General features: G+C 40.0%; 1 long non-coding RNA gene across 1 annotated transcript in view; it reads left to right on the top strand.

Annotated features, from left to right (window-relative positions):
- The first annotated feature begins 1135 nt into the window (after positions 1–1135).
- Positions 1136–15983, top strand: part of LOC134475255 (uncharacterized) — a 39673-nt gene continuing 24825 nt past the window's right edge. The window contains exon 1 of the long non-coding RNA XR_010046312.1: positions 1136–2771. This is a non-coding gene — a long non-coding RNA (uncharacterized LOC134475255). The remainder of the gene's footprint in view (positions 2772–15983) is intronic.

The following is a 15983-nucleotide window of genomic DNA, read 5'->3' as shown; positions in this document are numbered from 1 at the left end:
ACAAATCTTGGAAGTAACCTATATATTCATCAATAGATGAGTGGGTAAAGAAAATGTGGTAGTTACACTAGTGGAGTCTACTGTGTCATAATGAATGTCATTTGTAAGAAAATGAATGTATCTTGAGATCATAATGTTAAGTCATATCAGACACATAAGATTGAATATGACATGCTTCCTCATATATGATAAATCCATAATATAATTTAGATTGAAACAAAAGACAAACAAAAACATTGATAAATGTAACCACATACAAAAATGTTTTTTACCATGCTTATAATGAACCCAGGATCCTGTACATTCCACGTAAGCATTTTAATACTGGGTTATACCTCCAGCCTCAAAGTGAATGTTTAAATAAGAAAAAGATCCATAATAAAAAGATAAATGATAATCAAGAAACAGATATTTGCAACATATAGATAAACAAGAAGCATTATTAATAATTTTTTTAAATTCCTAAAAAATGATGAATAAAGGACCAAAAAACTACATAGAAAAATAGGGGAGAGCTATACTGCAGGCAGAAACAATGGCGCTGGGGAAGTCTCTCCCTTCCACCTATTTAAACTTAAAAAGCACCCAAGGGTCATCCCTCCTTCCATTGTTCTAAGAGAAGTAGAAAATGGCATAACAATAACCCAGGAAATCACTGGTGCTCTAGGTGAGAGGACATATATTGGACCTCCTAGCCTGACCATTAGTTACTTTCATCCTGTGTAACCCTCATTAAAGGTTTGTAAATACACTAGATATCATTCAGGTAGCTTTAAGATCAGAGTTAATTCTGGCTCTACGTGCATGTTGAGAGCATGTCTGCTGTAGTGAGGTAACACTATACCTTGTCAGTCATACCTGTCAATCACACCTACAGATCCAAGGAATATACCTGGGCTGAGGTCCATATCCTGTGAATTTTGAAAGCCTGATTTATGGAGGTTCAGGCTGCAGCTGTGGGCTATGTTCTGGGCAAGTGCTGTTATTATCTTGTCACCTTGACACCATTTTTTGGTTTTGCCACAACTTTTAATTTCTTTTTTTTTTTATTTAAAAGAAAAAGAAAAAAACAAAACAAAGCAGTGTAAGGGTACAATTAATACAGAACTACAAAAAAAAACTAGTAAGAAATCACCAATTAATAGATTACAGTTATCATCCTAGGGTGACCCAAGAACAAACTGGGCTGAGAGAAACCAACTGGGAATGCAATCCTGGTGCTATAACAGGAACAGATAAAGCCTCAGCGTGGAAGCTGGAGCCCCCGCCATTGGAAGCCGTGATTTGGGTTTCCCACCGCTGCTGCTGCGTCTGCATCGGCTCAGCAGGGAGAGAGACGCGCGGAAGCTCTGAGAAAGGGAATCGGTGAACGGAATTGAGAGCAGGATGGGCGGGGAGCCGTGCATCCACCTCCGGTGAGTGAGGGAAAACTGGGACTCTGCCATGGTCCAGGAGACTCCAACAGAGGACATTCTGGGACCGGGCAGACTTGCGGGAACAGGGCGCTGCAGTGACTTCAGTCATGTATCCCCCTCTCAAGCAGGATTGGTGAGCAGTGCCTAGCCCACGTGATGCTGCTGGCTGAGACCCAGTAGGCTAGCACAGCCCAGGTCCCAGCTCCTGAAGGTAGATTGACCTGGAGTGGCAGGCCCCGCATAGGTTGCCCAGTCTGCAACTTCCTGGTGCGCTGCGGTGGGTGGAAACACCTAGCTGGTGCAATTCAATCAGACTATGGCTGACAGGGAAGGAAGCTGGGCCTCCTATATACGCTTGCAGATATAAGGAACAAAGAATATGGGAAGAGGCAGCAACAAGAAAGGGTCCTCGGCCCCCAATCCTGAGAAAGAGACAACAGCAGACACAGCACCAATAGACATAAAGCGCTATCTCGAGAGCCTCATAGACAAGTTCAGGAATGAAGTTATTAATGACCTGAAGCTAGACATAAGCAGAATAGTTAGAGAAATGCTAAGCACCACCCAAGAAAAAACAGATGGTGGAATGGAAGAACAGAAAAAGAGGGGAGAATTGTTTAATGGAGAAAATAGAGAAAGCATAGAATACGTGAAGCAGGTTCAAAGAGACTACCAGGAAACTAAAAAGTCTATCAAAAACTGGCATAACAGCTTGAAAGAAACTAAGGACAAATTATCTGAACTGGAGGGCAGAGTTGTAATATGGAGCATGAAATGAAAAACTTCTTAAAAATAACAGCAATAATACAAAGACTAGAAGATGATAAGAAGGTCTATAACTTAAGAATTAAGAACATAAAAGAAGAAGTAGGGACACAAACAAATGAACTACAAAAGCTACTCACAGAAAAGCCATCAGAGACAAGAAACAGATGACTTACAAGGGAACACCCATCAGAATTACAGCAGACTTCTCGGCACAAACCATCAAATCACGAAGAGTGTGGGGGGAAATAATTCAAGCTTTGAAAGATAATAATCTCCAGCCAAGATTGATATATCCTGCACAACTATCCCTGGAAATTGATGGAAAAACAAGGTGCTTTCAGGATAAAGAGGAACTAGGGGAATATGCAACCACCAATTCAACTCTACAGAGAATACTGCAAGATATTCTAAAAAAGAAAAATACGAAAAATCCAGAAGTAGCGGCAGAGAGGCCACAATGAATGGAGCAGAAAACAAAACGAAGAAGACAAACTGACAACTAATGACAGAAAAAGAGCTCAACAGAAATGAGGCAGAGAAGATTGGATGATAGGAACAGCTATATTGAAGAAAATGACGTCTTAAGAGGTAATACTGATTTCGTATCATCTTGTTTTGAAGTCTCATCAAGCTTTTGTTCTTCTGTCTCCATTGGTCTAAACAGGTGGTATCTTATTGGATTTTATTATATATGATAGTATAAGCAAAACCTTTTATAGACAAGGAGATTATACAGAAACCATTGTTCATTTTCTGTTAGTTGATTCTAAATACCCTGTAATACTGTCATTCTCTTAAATGGTTTTACATTGTTTTGATATATTTGATGCTACAGTATACGAAGTTATACTCAAAGATTTCAAGGAAAGAGACAATATGGTAACTACTTTTATGTCGGGATAATCTTGTGGTGAAACACTATTTTGCTTAAATGGTTAAGTTTTGATCTGCGCTGATTTGCTGTTATGCCCTCTTTTATTTCAATATCCATTTTATTATTTACTTTTTTTATCCTATTAATTAAGGGAAAAATAAATTAAAAAATAGCAGGATATATTATAGTGACCCACTTTGACTTTCCATTATCTTGATTTAAAGCCCTGTATTACTGTCACCATCTTGTTTTGACTGATGTTCCTCTATTCTGTTTTGCTTGATAGTATCAGGTTCGAAAGTTTAGGCAACAGCTGTGAAGATAGTGGGATTCATTATGATGCCCATTCTGGTTGACTATTATCTACTTTTGAAGACCTATAATTCTCCAATGTTTTGGTTTTGTTGGTTTTGTTCTTTACTGTTTTGTTCAAATTTTATTATAACTAATGATATAGGCAATTCTATTAGAGATAGCGGGAGAAATTATGGTAACCATTGTTGATCACCTAGTTTTATGCTTTTACATTATCTATTACGTCCACCTTTTTGATTTGACTGACTGTTCTGTTATGTCACTTTTGGTTCTACTCTCTTCCAAAAAAGTAATAAGAACTGTGGGAGCAACAAAACCCAAAATATGTAATTGTCATTGTACAAAAGAGAGGAAAAGAAAGTGCTCTAAACGATATAATTGCATGTATATTTAAGTGTATAAGATAGATAATGATATTACTGAGTTTTATTGGATCATTGAACAGAACTGTTTGCAGTCTCACTGTTGGAATGTCCACTTTGTAAGCTTTAATTTTGTAACTTGAACAATTATTTCTAAGATGACAAAATGTAATCCATTAACTAGTGATTTCCTACTGTTTATTTTTTTCTGTAAATCTGTATAACTTGTACGCTTTCTCTGCTTTTTTTTTTCTCCTCAAATAAAATTTTTAAAAAATGAAAAAAAAAAAACAATTATCATCCTAGAGACAGTTGCTCAAGTCACAGTATCGAAGCATATAAAGTGGACATTCAAACAGTGAGAAAGTTGTGTTCAATGATCCAACCAAAAACATTAATATGGGCATCTATTTAACACCCCTAAACACACTTGTAGTTGTATACTTTAGAGCACTTTTTTCCCTCTCTTTTTTACAACAAAATTTACACATTTTGTGTTTTATTACTCCTTAGTTCTTATTATTTTTTTTGGAAGAGAATAAAGTCAAATATGGCTAAACAAAGTTGTCAGTCAAAACCAAGGATAGACATAGCACATGATGTAAAAACAGAGTACAAGGTTATCGACAATGGTTACTATAATGCCTCTTGCTTCCTTAAAAAGAATTGTCTGTCTCATTAGGTATTATAAAGTTGAACAAAACAGTAGAGAACAAGACCAATAAAACCTAAACCTTGTAAACACTACAGGACTTCCAAAGAAGATACTAGTCAAACCAGAATGGGCATCATAGTGAATCTTATTGCCTTCAAAGTAGTTGCCTATACCTTCGAAATTGATACTATCATACAGAACGGAACAGAGTCTAATCACTCAAAACAAGATAGTGGGAGTATTACAGGACTTCAAATCAAGTTAATAGGGAATCAAATAAGTTACTATAATATATCCTGCTAATTTTTTTGATTTTTCCCCTTAATTAAAAATATTATAAAAAATAACTAAATAATTTTTTAATGAATAAGGGAGAGATTGAGATAAAAGAGGACATAACATCATAACAGTACAGGTCAAAGCATGACAGTTTCAGCAACCTAGTGCTTCACCACCAAATAACCCAGTTTAATAGTAGTTACCATAGTGTCTTTTTCCTTGAAATATTTGAATATAACTTCATATACTATAGCTTCAAACATATCACGTCAGTGTAAAATCATTCAAGTGGATGAAAGCATTGTAGGGTTTTTATTTGCCACAACTTTTGTCTGCATGGTCTCACCCTGAGCACAACTTCTCATGATCTTCAATACATCATACAGCTGCTTTCCATTTGCTGTTTGGGTGTATGCTTTACAATTCATTCTTTTTGTTGTACACAACAGCCTGGATAATAAGTGCCCATCATATGGTAAGAGTGGTGCACCCCTGTAATCCCAGCATTTGAGAGGCTGAGGCAAAAAGATCAGTGCAAGTCTGGGGTCAGCCTGGGGGAACATATTAAGTTCAAGGGCAACCTGAACTATACAGTGAGATCCTGTCTCAAAGAGAAAGGAAGGAAGGAAGGAAGCAAGGAAGGAAGGAAGGAAGGAAGGGGAAAAAAGAAAGAAAGAAATCACAAATGCAATTCACAAAAATATATTGAAAGATATGTAAAGATAGCTGAGTATGCTGGCAATACCTATAATCCCAACATTTGGGAGTTTGAGGCAGAAAGATCAGATTTCAAGGCCAACCTGAACGACATAGTGGAAACCTTGTCTCTAAATAAGTAAATAAATAAGTGGAAGGAAGGAAAAACTAGAAAGTGAAAAGATGTTCCATCTCACAATCAGAGAAAAATAAATTTACCTACAGTTACATACTATGCCCCACATATGAAAACTGGCAAAACATGAAAAACACAAAAAGTGTAATAACCATGAGAACTACAAAGTGTGTTAGAGACCACTCAACAACCTGTATGCAAGCAACAAGGCATATGGTTTAATACCTAGGTGCAGGCAGACAGAGGGCGATAAGGTTATCTGCAAGGAAGAGAAGTGGGCCTATATTACAGCGCTTGAAAGAGGGCAAGGACGTTAGGCAGGAAGATGTTAGTAAACATCTATGGTCACAGTTTTGGCTGTCTCTCACCTTCATGGGCAGAGAAATAGCGTCTGGTGTAAATTTTGGGGTGTCTCCAGATGTCTGGGCACCTGAAAGATTCCTTGTCCTATCTTATCTCTTTTACAACATGGTGTGACAGGTAGGCTTATATTTGGGGTAAGATGTACTTGTATGAAGGTTCAAGTCCAATTCGTAGGAAGACACAAAAAGGTAGAAGTCCCACAGAGGAAGAAAATACCTGGCCTGGATAGACAAAACTGATTATGAATGCCAGAAAGATATTTAAGTTTTCTATCTTCATTATCCCAGACATTTAATGTGCCCAACAGAACAGTGCCCCTAAGAGGCAGAAAAGGCTCTCTGGTTTGAGGAATCTGAGGTTGCGGCTTCATTTTTCTAGTGGAGGAAAATTCTCTTGGCATCTACTACCAGCCACGCAGAAGAATGATTGAAAGTGGGCGTGAGGAGGCCATCAGAGTGGGTGGGAGTCTGAGCACAGGCGTTCCATGGATGTGTATCTGCTCTTGGGAGACGACAGCCATCGCATAAATCAGAGTGTTTGTCTTGAAGCAAAGGAGCAGTGACAATCTGGGGAGGGGCTGAGAAGTGAAAGGGTGACCAAATGAATCAGCAGTTTGGGAGGAGGTTTTAGATTATTCGGTGATTAACCATTGGAGCCTAACAAGGTCGGTGTGAAATTACACCAATAGGGAGAGAGGTGTCTGAGCAGTGACCTGGAAGATATATAGTGCTGGACGCAAAGGTGGGGGGGGTGTGGGTTTGAAAAGTTAGGTCAGGGTCAGTGGTTACTGGACTGTCTATAAGCTAGAGTCCTTATAAGGCGTGAAATTTGTCAGGTAAGTTTGTAAAAGCTGGGCTGTTTAGGACAGTGCATGACCTCTTTGAACAGTGTAAGCAAGAGGGAAAGAAGGGCCACATTTCCTAAAGGTTAGTTTGTATAAATGGAGAACCCTCCTGTCATAGGATGGTAAGTAAGTGAGATTGGTGCTGGCCCATACTTGTGGCAGAATGAATGTGGCCTCAGCAGCAGCAGCAGATATGGAAACACAATGTGAACAGTCCTTTGCAGCAGGGGTTAGACTGGTTAAGGAAGGAGTGGGTAACCTGGACTGTCATGTACAGATAGCTGGGCATTCGTGAGGAGACTGGGGGGAGAACACTTGCGGGACATAGGAATACTGGCTAACCACTGTATCTATTGGAAGCAATTCCATCCTGAAGACAACCAACTTGTAGCATTAACAGAAGAGCGGAGAATAAGACCCACAAAAAAAGGCCTAGTAAAAACAGGATATCTGCAGTCTATCTTATCTGTCATGGGCCTCTCTATTGATCATCAAACAGGAGGAAGCTAAGAAAATCACAGTGTACCCTGGTAAAGATCTTCTATCCAGGTGTAGAAAGAATGGAGAATAGAAGCCTGAGAGTGAAACCAGTTCAAATCAGTGCAAACTGAACAAATAAAATCTATGAAGCAACAGGGATGTACAGTGGTGGGCATTTAGGTGTTTTCTGAGATTTTGGTCAGCCTGAGGGATACAAGGGAGAGTACTTGCAAGTTCCACAAAGGGGAGAAAGTCAGGTGAATTATCCTGGCACAGTTTTATTCGAGACTGGTGCATCCACTGCAGAGGGTCTTGTAAACAGACAGTCATTGGAATGCTATAGATGACTCTGAAAGACCCCTTCTGAAAGATTCTTGCCTTAGTAGAAATTATGGCAGTGGTCTAACGTGGAGGAAAGCCAAAGCAGGATTGCCTGCCACTTCCTGCTTCTTCCTCAGCCTTAATTGCGCCTCAATCCCCTTCCTGTTTGAACGTGACGAAATCTCCAATCAGCTCATCAAGTGTCACCAATGCCCACCCTAAGTGCAACCCCCCGTCAGAGGTCATGTATATATATATCCCCTACTCCAGGTCCTGATCAGAAGAGGGCCGGTCGACTTTGGCCGTTGGACTCTTCTCCATGTCCTTGGAATAAAGGCTACTGTTTCTTTATATTTTTGTCTTTCCTCATGCTGAAAACTCTATCACCTTCCAGTTTGCCCATAGGTTTGGGGATTTAAATCTTTAATAAAAACCAATTAGCTAAGTTATCATCCTACAGGTAAGTATCAGGAGAAGGTTAACAGCATGTCAGATCTGTTGTAAAACTGGCACATAATCGCCAATAGGGCTTGTCTCTGGGCTAAGGTCTGGCTAGTATGAAAGTTCAAATGAACTGTAACCAGTAAGCTCTCTGGGAGTAGAGTGAATTTTTTTTTTTATTTAAAGAGAGAAGAAAAAAAAAGGACATAAAAAAAACAATGCAGTAAAAGGGTACAAATAATACAGTATTTCTAGAAAAAAAAATATATACAGTACGAAATCACCAGTTAACAGGCTACACATTATCTTCCAGAAACAGCTGTCCATATCACTAAATTAAAGCATATAAAGTGAACATTCATACAGTGGAATTGGAGACAGTTCCGTTCAATGATCCAACAAAAGCTCAGTTATATGGTTTTCCGTCCTACACTCTCGAACATACCTGCGGTTATATCCCTTAGTCCACCTTACTTTCCTCTCTTTTTTACAGTAACAATTAGACTTTTAGGGTTTTATTACTCTCACGGTTCTTATTACTTTTTTGAAGAGAATAAAAACAAATGTGACTAAGCAAAACAGAGTCAGAACAGAAGGGTGGGCATAGCAGGTGATGCAAAAATAGAATAGCAGGTGATCAAAAGTGGTTACCATTGTGCCTCTTGCTATTTTCAAATTGAGTTGTCTATATCATCAGGTATAATAGAATTGATCAAAACAATATGGAACAAAACCAATAAAATCTACACTGAGGACCTTACAGGACTTCAAAAAAAAAAAGGGATGATAGTCAATCCATATTGGGCATCATAGTATATCTTATTGCCTTCAAAGTGGTTGTCTATATCCTTAATCTTGATACTATCAAACAAAGTAGAATATATAATAATCAGACAGAACAAGATGGGGAGAGCAATACTGGGGTTCAAGTCAGGTTAATAGGACAACAAAAAAGTTACTATAATATGTCCCATTATTCTTTAATTTAGTTTTCCCTTAATTAAAAAAAATGAGAGAAAGTAGATTAATTTAAAAATAGGGGGAAGATTGAGATGAGAGAGGACATTGTAATAGAACAATGCAGGGCAGAACTGAGCAATTCAAGCATCATTGTGTTTCACCACCAGATAATCTAACATAATAGTAGTCACCATAGTGCCTCTTTCCTTAAATTATTCGAGTGTAACTTCGCGTGCTATAACATCAAGCATATCTAGACAGTGTGAAGCCTTTCAAGAGAATGCAAGAATTACAGGGTATTGATCTGGGGGGTGGGGCTAAAAAAAAAAAGAATTACAGGGTATTTAGAACCTGCTAATAGAAAACAAACAATGGTTCCTATATTATCTCTTTGCCTACAAAGAGTTTTGTTTATCCTATAGCATATAGTGAAATACAGTAAGATACAACATGTTAAAACCAGTGGAAACAGATGTACTACAGCTTGATGGGACTTTAAAACAAGACGATATTAAATCAGCACTAGCTTGTATGTTGTGTTGCTTTCTTCAAAACAGCTATTTGTGCTATCATAGATACTAAAATCGAACAACCCAGGTTAAAACCATTGTGGTTAATGAGTGAAAACATTATATGGCTTCAAGCCAATATGACTGGGAATCATGATTACCACATACTTCTATGTATTCTTATCATTTCTTACACTAGGAAAACTATTCGGTATTTATACACATGAGTTTGATTTATTTCACTTATGAGTATGGTCTCAAGCTGCGTCCATTTATTTATAAATGTCTCAATGTGGTCATTCTTTATAGCTTAGTAGTACTCCATTGTATAAAAATACCACAACTTTTTTATCCATTCTTCAGTCGATGGACACTTAGGTTGTTTCCAAGATCTGGCTATTACAAATTGTGCTGCTATAAGCACGGGTGCACATATATCACTGTGGTATGATGCTTTCAGTTCTTCTAGGAATATGCCTAGAAGTGGTATAGCTGGGTCATATGGGGCTTCCAGTCCCAGTTTTCTGAGAAATCTCCAGACTGACCTCCACAGTGGTTGCACTAGTCTACACTCCCACCAACAGTGCAGGAGAGTTCCTTTTCCCCCCACAGCTTCTCCAGCATTTGTTGTTGTTGGTTTTCTTGATCTTAGCCATTCTTTCAGGAGTGAGATGAAATCTCAGTGTGGTTTTGATTTGCATTTCTGTAATGACCAATGATGATGAACATTTTTTCATATATTTATTTGCCATTTATATTTCTTCATCTGAGAATTGTTTATTCATCTCAGTTGCCCAATTTTGGATTGGATCTTTGAATTTTGGGGGTCTGAATTTTTTTAATTCTTTGTATGTTTTAGACAGAAGTCCTTTGTCCTTTGTTCATTAAGATTTTTTCCCAGTTTGTGGGTTTTCTTCTCACCACGCTGGAGACTTCTTTTGATGTGCAGAAACTTTTTAATAAGAAGTGATCCCAGTTATTGATTCTGGGAAGTATTTCCTGTGCGGTTTGAGTCCTGTTCATGAATTCTCTACCTACTCCTATATCTTCAAGGTTTTTACCCAATTTGTCTTCCAATAGATTTAGTGTTTCTGTTTTAATATTTAGATCTTTGATCCATTTAGATTTTTTTTTAGTACATGGTGATAGGCATGGGTCTAGTTTTAGTTTTTGACATATGGAGAGCCAGTTTTTCCAGCACCATTTATTAAAGAGACTGTCATTCTCACAGTGAACATGTTTGGCCCCTTTATCAAAGACAAGGTGGTTGAGTGTGTTTGCAGTTGTGGTTATATCTTCTAATCTATTCCACTGATCTTCAGCTCTGTTTTGATTCCAGTATCATGTTGATTTTACTACGGTTGATTTGTAGTATAATTTCAAGTCAGGGATTGTGATGCCTCCTGCCTTGCCTTTGCTGCTTAGAACTGTCCTTGCTATTCTAGGTCTCTTCTCACTCCAGATGAATTTTAGGAATGATTTCTTGAGTTCTATGAGGTATGTTGATGTATTTTTATCGGGATTGCATTGAATCTGTATAACAGTTTTGGGAGAATGGCCATTTTCACAATATTTATTCTTCCTATCCATGAGCAAGGGATGTTTTTCCATTTTCTGAGATCATCTTCAATTTCATTTTTCAGTGTAATATAATTTTCCCTGTACAGGTCTTTCACTTCTTTCATGAGAGTAATTCCTAGATATTTCATTTTTTGGGTTGCTAGTGTGAAGGGTGTGGTTTCTCTTATTTCTCTTTCTGTGACTTTGTTGTTAGTGTATAGGAATGCTATTGATTTTTGAGTATTGATTTTATAGCCAGCTACATTACTAAATTTATTTATTATATCTAGTGTCTTTCAGTGGAGTTTTGTGGATCTTCTATATAGAGTATCATGTCATCTGCAAATAATGATAGCTTAACTTCTTCTTTTCCTATCTTTACACCTTTTATTTCTCTCTCTTGTCTATTTGCTCTGGCTAGTATTTCCAGTACTATATTAAATAGGAGCGGCAATAAGGGACATCCTTGTCTTGTACCTGATTTTAAAGTAAAGGCCTTCAATGTTTGGCCATTTAGAATGATATTGGCTATTGGTTTGTCATAGATGTCCTTTATTATATTGAGGTAAAGACCATCTATTCCAATTTTCTGCAGGGTTCTTATCATGAATGAATGTTGGACCTTATCAAAAGCTTTTTCTACATCTATAGAAATGATCATGTGGTTCTTATTTTTGGCTCTATTGATATGGTGGATTACATTTATTGATTTATGTATATTGAACTATCCCTGCATGCCTGGGATGAATCCCACTTGGTCATGGTGTATGATCTTCTTGATGATTTGCTGCATCCTATTTACCAATATTTTATTGAGGATTTTTGTATCTGTGTTCATTAGGGAGATTGGTCTGTAGTTCTCTTTTTTAGTTGGGTCTTTTTCAGGTTTTGGTAGTAGAATAATATTTGCTTCCAGGAATGACTTAGGAAGGATTGCTTCCCTTTCAATTTCATTGAAGAGTTTGAGGAGTGTCGGCATTAGGTCTTCTTTGTATTTCTTGTAGAATTCTGCAGTGAATCTGTTTGGGCCTGGGCTCTTCTTTGTAGGTAAGGATTTAATTACGTTTTCGATTTCATTAATAGAAATTGGCTTATTCAGTAGTTTTACATCTTCATGACCTAGCTTTGTTACTTTGTACGCTTCTAGGAATCTGTCCATTTCCTCTGTGTTATCAAACCTTTAAGAGCAATTAGGAAGAGAGAGTCAGTCTTTGTGAAGCTGGAGGAGAAGTTTAGTGAGATGGGCTTTTACTGTTAGCTGTTTTTACTTTATCCCAGGGCTGAGGTCAATAGGGAGTATATAAGTTCCACTGGATCCCAGCGATTTAGACATCTCCTGGATAGTTTGACTAATGGAAGCTGGATGTTATCTGATTGAATAGAGATGGGGAGCCCAAATCAGGGGGTTGTAACAGTTTGGAAAGAATTGGTGACTGCTGAGGCTTTTTCTGAATTGGTAGGAAAGCCTCTACCCACCAGCAAAAGTGTCAACTCAAACTAAAAGATATTTTAACTTTTGTAACCCATAGTATGGGGGTGACGTTAATCTGCCAGTCCTGAGTTGAGGAGCAGCCTCTTGCCTGGTGTATGGGAAAAGGAGAGGATCTCAGGGAACCCTGAGGCATAGTTACCTGGCAGACAGGGCACTATAATAGTTTCCAGGAAGGACAGCAGATAAAGAACTAGAATAGATGGGCAGGAGTCTGTAACCTACATGAAGATTATCGGGGAGCGATGAAAGGCTGGCTAGTGTGACTCTGAGGCAAGGAGGAGGAATTTCCCTTAACGTAGGTACCATTCATCCTTCGTGGAGTACTTGTGGTACTGTTGATGCACAGGGGAGGACCAGGTGGGAGTGAAGCAGGAAAAGGCAAAGTATTGGCCTTTCATAGCATGCTGGGAGACACTGGCTGCTTCTTTCGCTGTGTGGTCTTCAAAGACATTTCCAATGGCTGTGAGATCTGAGATTCTTCAGTGTCCCCTACAGTAAAGTACAGCCACACATTGGTGGAAGAGCTGCCTGGAAAGGGCCTTAATGTATGGGCATTAATGATTGAGGCTCCATGAGAGAGGAGGAATCCTCTCCTGGTGTGGTGGTGGAGTATAGGAAATGCATACTTGGAATCTCTGTAGATGTTAACCTGCAACCCTGTGGCCAGTATAGGAGAACCAGGCAGAGCAGTCAGTTCAGCCTGTTGAAAGGCAGTGGATGAGGGAAGAGCTGCAGCTTCATAACAGAATCATGTGAGACAATGCACATTCTGCCTTAGCTGGCATGTGCAAGAAGCCTTACAGAAACTCCTGTCAGTAAACTGAGCTGGGGATTTAGCTCAGTGGCAAAAGGACCTGTCTGATAAGTGCAAGGTTAAGAGTTCGATCCGTGGTACCAAGAAAAAAAAAAAACCAAGTGTGCTCAGGGGTAGCCAACAGGAAAGCTATGATATAAGGAAAGGGCAAGGTTGTCAAGTGGCTGAGAAACAGACGGTCATGTCAGAGGCCAGGCGTGGTGGCTCATGCCTGTAATCCCAGCACTCAGGAGGCTGAGGCAGGAGGATCCTTGCAAGTTCAAGACCAACCTGAGCTACAAAGTGAGCTCAAGGCCAGCCTAAATTGCATAGCAAGGCCAGGAGGATCCTTGCAAGTTCAAGACCAACCTGAGCTACAAAGTGAGCTCAAGGCCAGCCTCAAAAAAAAGACAAAAAAAAAAAAAAAAAAAAAAAACAGACGGTCATGTGGATCTAGCATCTCAGAGGTAGACAGAGCAGGTATGAGATGAGAGGCAAAATCAAAGTCAGGACCCAAGCCAAGAGTTTCTGCAGGAGTTTCTGTATGATAAGAGGAGTGGATAGAAGATGAGAGAGATGTAATGAGGATGAGACCCTGTAGGTTATGGAGGCGTATGGCATGATTGGCACATGCCTACTAGCTTTTAGAGTTGATGTGAGCATGAAGCTGCAGTAGCAGCTGCTCATAGGCAGGCTGGCCATCCTCAGACAGTGGGGTTGAGTTGTTTGGATTTGAAACCACTGGGCATGGGCTTGGCCCAACTGCCATGCTCTGTGGTATATAGACAGAAAGACTGAGTATAGTCTGGCAAAGCCAGGGTTAGAGTGTTTTTAGATCTTCTTTTAGGGTCTCAAAAGAAGAGTGAGGAACGTTCTTATGATCCAATTGTTCAGCTAGGTTCCCTTTTGAAAGCTTATATCAGGGTTTGGTATGGAGGTTAAAGCCAGGAACCCAGAGACAGAAGTATCCCTCTACCCCAAGAAAGGAGAAGTTGCCACTTTGTGGTGAGAATAAGAATCTGGGAAATTAATTGGACACGATCAGGAAAAAGGGTTACAGTATGTTTGTCATGGTTTATGTCTGTGTCCCCCAGGCCTCATGAGTTTGCATTGTGCATTTGTGATGGTTCATTGTCTAGTGCTTGGATTGATGGTGTCAGTGCTCCAACCACCTAGGGGTGGAGCCAGGATGTGATGTAATGGCAGGAAGAAGGTGTGTCTTGCTCTTTGCCAGTTCTTGTTTGCTGTTTGCAGCCACCATGAGCTGCGGCCCAGCCATGCCCGCTTGCCTTGGAGCCAACTGAGTGTGGACTGAAACCTCCAAAAACTGTAAGAAATAAACCTTTCCTTTCCCAGCTTGGGCTTCAGGTATTTTGTCTCAGCAACGAGTAAACAGTAACCAAGACAGTGTTCGTGCAGAATAATGCTCAAATAGGTAGCCTTTGGAGAAGAGATCTGGGCTTTCGATGGAGACACATCATGGCTATTTGTGTATAAATGGTGTAAGAGTAGAAGAATATCCCGTATGGAGGATCCGTAAGAGGGGCTGCAGAGGAAGAGATCATCTACACACTGTGTGGGGTGGGAATCAAACAAGTACAAGGAGAGCAAATCGTAGGCAAGGGTCTGGCCACAGTAGTGGGGTCTGTCTCTGAAACGCTGTGGGAGGACAGCCCACGTCAGTGTGAGACTGTTGAGTGTCAGGATCTGTCCAGGAGAAGGTAAAAGAGAAGCTGTGAGGAAGGAAGAAGGGAATGATGAAAACCCATCCTTCAAATCTAGGTCTGAGTGGTGCCTAGCAGATGGGGGAGGGGTGACAGAAGGGTAGGGGTTGGGCATTGCGGGATGAATAGGAAGGACTATCTGACAGTGCCGAGGCTTTAGACCAGTCTGTATGTGCCATCTGTCTCTCTAAGAGGGAGACTGGGGGCATTATGGAGAGTTGATAGGGACCAGAAAGCCATGTTGGAGTAGACAGGACATAATTGACTTGAGTCCCCTCAGAGCCTGACTGGGGGCTGGGTGTTAGTACTGGGAGTAGGCGTGACCTGGCTTTAGTTAGTTAGATGGTGAGAGTGCTTGATTGAGAGCCAGGGAAGGGGAAGAAGTATCCCAGCTGTAATGTTTAGCTCTGGGAAGGCAATGGGGGCTTTGGGCAAAGCCAGAGATGAAGGGAAGAGAGTGATGAGAAAAGCAGGATGGATGCAAAGAATGGTGAGAGTGAAAAATAATTTGGCTAGGATATTTCATCTGAGGAGGCAGCTGGGCAGGTAGGAACTATTAAAAAGGAATGGGGAAAAAATCATTGACCTAACAGGCACCAAAGTAGAGGAGTTTTAAAAGGCCAGGAGACGTTGGCATCAATGTCCATGATAAAAGTTGGGGCCAAGGAAACTTGTTGAAAAAGAGTGAAGTGGAATGTATTTCCCTGCTCTCTATAACAAAAGATATGGACTTACCTCCTCTTAAAAGGTACCTGAAGCTCAGCGTCTGAGAAGGAAAGGTGGCCTCTGGACCTGCTGGACAGCATCAGTCATCTGTTGCCAGTCCAAGGAAATCTGGTAGAGTGGCTGGGGGACCCTGAGAACTTATTCCAGGGGCAGATGCCAACACGGCATGAACCAGTGGAGGTCTCCACAGGTGGAGAACAGCTTTGCAAGAATCCTGGGCTGCGGGCTTTCCTTACCCAGTGACCAAGCTAGTGGTACTGAAAACAGGGC

Source organism: Cavia porcellus, unplaced genomic scaffold, assembly GCF_034190915.1.
Source record: "Cavia porcellus strain 051 isolate PalLab524CR breed Dunkin Hartley unplaced genomic scaffold, mCavPor4.1 scaffold_2, whole genome shotgun sequence".
In the NCBI taxonomy this organism is placed as follows: domain Eukaryota; kingdom Metazoa; phylum Chordata; class Mammalia; order Rodentia; family Caviidae; genus Cavia; species Cavia porcellus.
This window is presented reverse-complemented; position numbering and strand designations above follow the sequence as displayed.